The following is a 6,112-nucleotide window of genomic DNA, read 5'->3' on the forward strand; positions in this document are numbered from 1 at the left end:
TATTTATCAGTTCGGATTTGGAGGACTGAACCTTTTTAAGTTTCGTTTTGGACTATTGTGTTTGCCAAAGAGAGACCCGGTCAGCAAAAACGGATGAGAGAGAAAGAGCAGTAAGATTTACTCCTTGTCTATACTTTTGTTTTCTGCAAATTGCACTGTCTTCCGATTGAGAAAATAAATAAAACCTACATTATTAGAACCCTTGCATCTCCCTAAATCAATACTAGTACATTACGTTAACAACAACAGTGGACCAATATATGTCGCAAAGAATCCTGCAGCATGATGCAACTGTATTCAAACTGAGATGTATTATTATTATTCTTATTATTCTTATTATTATTATTATTATTATTATTATTATTATTATTATTATTATTATCATCAGCACTGGAAAAGGCTACACAAGTCTACAGATTTGAAGGGACTAAATGTATGTGCACTACATAGTATTTCAATATGTATCATGCACTTAAAACATTAATATAGGTGTGTGGTTTTTTTGTTTTGTTTTTTTTAATCGTTACCCAAAAAAGATCCAGGTATCCAGATATTTTCAACTTCGGATTTTCTACCCGTGCTGACCGCTATTAAAAATAAAACCCCTTTTCAGTAGATTATGTTGGGGGTGGCTGATTTGTTTAATAAAGATACTGATATTCTTCTTTTCTTTGGCAACAGTCAATCACATTCCTCAGATGACCAGTAAATTAAATGTCATTTTCAATAACCAGTTTTGGGTGTCTATTTTGCTTCCTGCAGTATAAAGTTTAAGATGTCATGTATAATCTCCTCCGGCAAGTGGCAAGTAGGTTTCAAGGGGTGAGGAAGCTACAGCTAAAACTACCTTTGGAAATATATATATATATATATATATATATATATATATATATATATATATATATATATATATATATACTTTTAGTCAGTGGACAAATGTAGACCACCAAGGAATTATGCTGTGGGGTTTGATAAGAATATCTGTATGAACCACACCAACTTTCATCTGAGGGAGGGTTCGAGTTCAATAGAGTCCATTCGAAAACTGCAGTGTTTACTCAAAGTTATTGTCATCCAAATTAGCCCTGTGTAAGCTCACACATTGTCAATGAAAGGTGAGTGTTGAAGGGAGGGGTGACTATTAAACTAATTGGAATAACACAGCATGCATTTGCTTTGATAGTTTAAACACTTGGTGTAATGAGTCACTGTGTTTCAATGTGAAAAGGTAAGACTCAAGGGTCAGTGGTGACCCCGTGTTATGCTGCTCATATATTTTTAATTTGAGACATCACAAAACACAAAAGCTTAATGGGACCATACCCCAGCCATTACCTCACAACAGAGTGACTGGCAATACCAAATCCACTGTCAATTTTGTGGGGTTTCATTCCCCTTCTAAAAGTTATTTTTCTCCATATTTTTTGCAGTTTTCCCATGGTTATACTATGTATCTAGCATAGTTTACCTTGGTTTTCCATGTGTATTAATATGCTATACCATACCTCCTTGTTCTTTACAATGGTTACCTGTGTTTTACCATGTTTTCTCTGTGCTTTATTACTCTTTGCTATGCTTTCACTATGGGAAATGTTTGTTCGGGACTACTGGTTGTAGGGTTTTAATACTAGGCAAATGTGGGAGATGGAGCATTTAATATACTTTCACTTTTAAAAAAGGCAATACCTTACTGTTGCATGACAGGATGCCGATCGTTAGTTAAGAAAGCTTCCTTGATGTATAACAGTTGCACAATAATAATGAAAGGATCTATCAGGTTAAATACACACCATTTTCTGGTGTACACCATGTATAAAATAGTACAATTAGAATATGTCTGGAATAGATTGATACCATCATTTTTGATTATGTTGCAAAATGTTTAAGCAAATTACCTTTTTGATTAAAAGTTATTTTTGATTCACTCAGCCTTAATCTGAGGTAACATTTGCTGTTGAAAAGCAAGAATGACTTGATACATGAAAACTAGGTGATTATCCTCAAGACACAGTTTGGTTTATGAATATGCTGGTATAAACATTGTGGAGTGTATTAAAGCATGGTTAAAGGCATAGTAAAATTTGAAATGGTAAAGCATTGTGAAAACCATGGCTAACTATGGTAAAGTATATCTGAATCAAAAACACATTGGAAATGTGAAAAAACACCAAGTTATCAAAAGTGCCCAGTCATTTAAAGTAGAGATACCAAAAACACAAGCCAAGTTTCAAGAAACCACTGGGGCAACCTTGCCCAGCACAAAGAAAATAGACACAACTGTAAAACCAATCGGGGCCAAGGTTGCCCCAACTGTTTCTACTATCAAAAACAAGCTAGGTTAGAAGAAACAATTGGGGCAACATTTATTTATTATTATTATTTTTAAATTTGCAATCTAAACCCTGTGTGGGAATCAAACCCAAAGCATGCTTCCAATGCAGATGCCCTATCTTTCACACCACGAAGTTTGGTCTTCTATTTTAAAACATTTGCAAGCAGTATTGCAGTAAAGTTTCAGCTTTTAACAAGTAACGAGACAAACGAGATTTTGTAAATAATGATTATGTATTGTCCCGATAGTATTGAAAGATTTCATCTGATTTTGCAAACTATCATAATAAACTGCATCTGTTAATTTAGTATATTGTAATGTTTTCATGTATAGGAACTAGTACTCAGGGAGACTGATGAATTCTCAAAATGTTTTATTTGAAACTACAGAGAATTCCTGTCAGGGGCCGGAATTCACGGTACCAAAATAATAACCCTACGTTTTAGTCTTGGCACTTTCACCGCATATTCTCTCCTGTCACAGCTCACACGCTCGGTCAGTCGCACCCACAGTTTCTCATTCAAGTTCAGCACTGGACTGTCCAGTCCCCAGGCTCAGTCACCCCCTTATATAGCCTCCTGTCGTTTCCCACCGCTGACTGGATCATCAACCAGTCACATGTATGATCTGCAACCCTGTAAACAGCAACACACATTCTGCCCACTCATTCACTCACTTCCCATGCCAAATAACGGCATGACCCATTCCCAATAAGTGTAACATAAAAGACAGAAGAGAAAAACCGACAGACAACAAGTCCTGCAATAAAGCAATTGTCTGGGTCGTTACAATGTATTTTTTAATTTAAAAATAAAAATATATGAAAGAATGATGACTTATGTACAAAAATCTTCACTAATATTTATTTCCGTTTCATACAGTATTAAATGGCAGTGTTTATATCTGATAGTGAAAAATAAATAAATATCAAGTTAGATAAATATAAATACAATATAGATATAGATAAATATTATATATATATATATATAATATATAAATATATATATATAGTATCTATATATACATATATATATATATATATAACACACACACACACACACACACACATACAGTACTGTGCAAAAGTTTTAGGCAGTGGAAAAATGCTGTAAAGTAAGAATTCTTTCAAAAATAGACATGTTAATAGATTATGTTTGTCAGTTAACTAAATGCAAAGTGAAAGAACAGAAGAAAAATCTAAATCAAATCCATATTTGGTGTGACCACCCTTTGCCTTCAAAACAGCATCAATTCTTCTAGTTACACTTGCACAAAGTCAGGCATATAGTCAGGTGTATGATTAAACAATTATACCAAACAGGTGCTAATGATCATCAATTCAATATGTAGGTTGAAACACAATCATTAACTGAAACAGAAACAGCTGTGTAGGAGGAATAAAACTGGGTGAGGAACAGCCAAACTCAGCTAACAAGGTGAGGTTTCTGAAGACAGTTTACTGTCAAAAGTCATACACCATGGCAAGACTGAGCACAGCAACAAGACACAGAGTAGTCATACTGCATCAGCAAGGTCTCTCCGAGGCAGAAATTTCAAGGCAGACAAGGGTTTCCAGATGTGCTGTCCAAGCTCTTTTGAAGAAGCACAAAGAAACGGGCAACGTTGAGGACCGTAGACGCAGTGGTCGGCCAAGGAAACTTACTGCAGCAGATGAAAGACACATCATGCTTACTTCCCTTCGCAATCGGAAGATGTCCAGCAGTGCCATCAGCTCAGAATTGGCAGAAAACAGTGGGACCCTGGTACACCCATCTACAGTCCGGAGAAGTCTGTTCAGAAGTGGCCTTCATGGAAGACTTGCAGCCAAAAAACCTCCGACGTGGAAACAAGGCCAAGCGACTCAACTATGCACAAAAACACAGGAACTGGGGTGCAGAAAAATGGCAGCAGGTGCTCTGGACTGATGAGTAAAAATTTGAAATATTTGGCTGTAGCAGAAGGCAGTTTGTTCACTGAAGGGCTGGAGATCAGTACATGAATGAGTTCCTTGCAAGTTTGGGGCTGCATTTCTGCAAATGGAGTTGGGGTCAGAATTAATGGTCTCCTCAATGCTGGTACAGGCAGATACTTATCCATCATGCAATACCATCAGGGAGGCATCTGATTGGCCCCAAATTTATTCTGCAGCATGACAACGACCCCAAACATACAGTGAAAGTCATTAAGAACTATCTTCAGCGTAAAGAAGAACAAGGTATGGCCCCCACAGAGCCCTGATCTTAACATCATCGAGTCTGTCTGGGATTACATGAAGAGAGAGAAGCAACTGAGGCTGCCTAAATCCACAGAAGAGCTGTGGTTAGTTCTCCAAGATGTTTGGGCCAACCTACCTGACGAATTCCTTCAAAAACTGTGTGCAAGTGTACCTAGAAGAATTGATGTTTTGAAGGCAAATGGTGGTCACACCAAATATTGATTTGATTTAGATTTTTCTTCTGTTCACTCACTTTGCATTTTGTTAGTTGATAAATATAATCTATTAACATGTCTATTTTTGAAAGCATTCTTACTTTACAGCATTTTTTCACACCTGCCTAAAACTTTTGCACAGTACTGTGTGTGTGTGTATATATATATATATATATATATATATATATATATATATATATATATATATATATATTATATTATTTATGTTTTACTTTTACCAAATATATAGGTTATCCTTCAGCATAGCTAATTCTCAGAAATGAAAGTTACGCCGAAGGAAACCAACATTTTACAGAGATCAGGATCACAATCTTAGAATGATGATGATGATGATGATGATGATGATGATGACAAATCTCCAAAATGTAGAAAAATAAGTCCCGCGAATTCTCATTTGGCTGACTTCATTTTTCAAAATATTGCTTGTTTTCTCAACTAATTGTGCATCACTGGTGATGACAGTATAACACAACATGCTTGCAAACTGAAGGTTATATAGTTTCGAATCCCACGTATGCTAGACCTTTTTTATATTGATATTATGTAAAAAAATAAAATATATTTTTTTTGTGTGCAACTGTTCCATTTTAAAACAGAAATAAATCATTTAATATCAATGATATAGACGTTACAGTAAGTGTGATCTCTAGTATATTTCCATGCTGACAAAACAAGTTAATTGTCATCAATTAATTGTCATTACACTCGGATGTCCTGTAATATACATATGTGTGGATATGCGGGGTCTGCAAAAATCTACAAAAAAATAGGAGAAAAAAAGAGGACATTTTTACCTTACTTTGGTGACTTATTTCTCTTACTGTATGACAGGTATTTACTTTTTTGTCTACATTTTACCTGAGAGTGTTGGAAACTACAAATTAAAAGTGAAATGGTGCTTTTGGCTGATTTACTTTTGCTGCACCAATACCCTGAAAACACGTAAACTATCCTTGCTGTATAAAGAGTTCTCAATGACTTGGCGCAAGGAACTACCTTTCCCCTCAATGCATGAGAAAACCATGGGAAGCTTTGTTTCGGGAAAGGAGACTGGAGTCTTTCAGCTCGACTCAGTTTGTACAGTGGACAGGAGTAGAGGAGCACTGTTCTGTTATAAAACAGCATAACGAGTTCTTGAACCAGCCTGACCAGCTTAAAAACTTGCATAACCAGCTCTGCCCATCTGGCCACTGCAGGAATTCCTCACAGGATATTCCTATTGCATTTCATATATATCTATATCTATATCTATATCTATATCTATATATATATATATATATATATATATATATATATATATATATATATATATATATATATATATAAAAA

The sequence above is a fragment of the Polyodon spathula genome, chromosome 4 (genome assembly GCF_017654505.1).
Source record: "Polyodon spathula isolate WHYD16114869_AA chromosome 4, ASM1765450v1, whole genome shotgun sequence".
NCBI lineage: Eukaryota > Metazoa > Chordata > Actinopteri > Acipenseriformes > Polyodontidae > Polyodon > Polyodon spathula.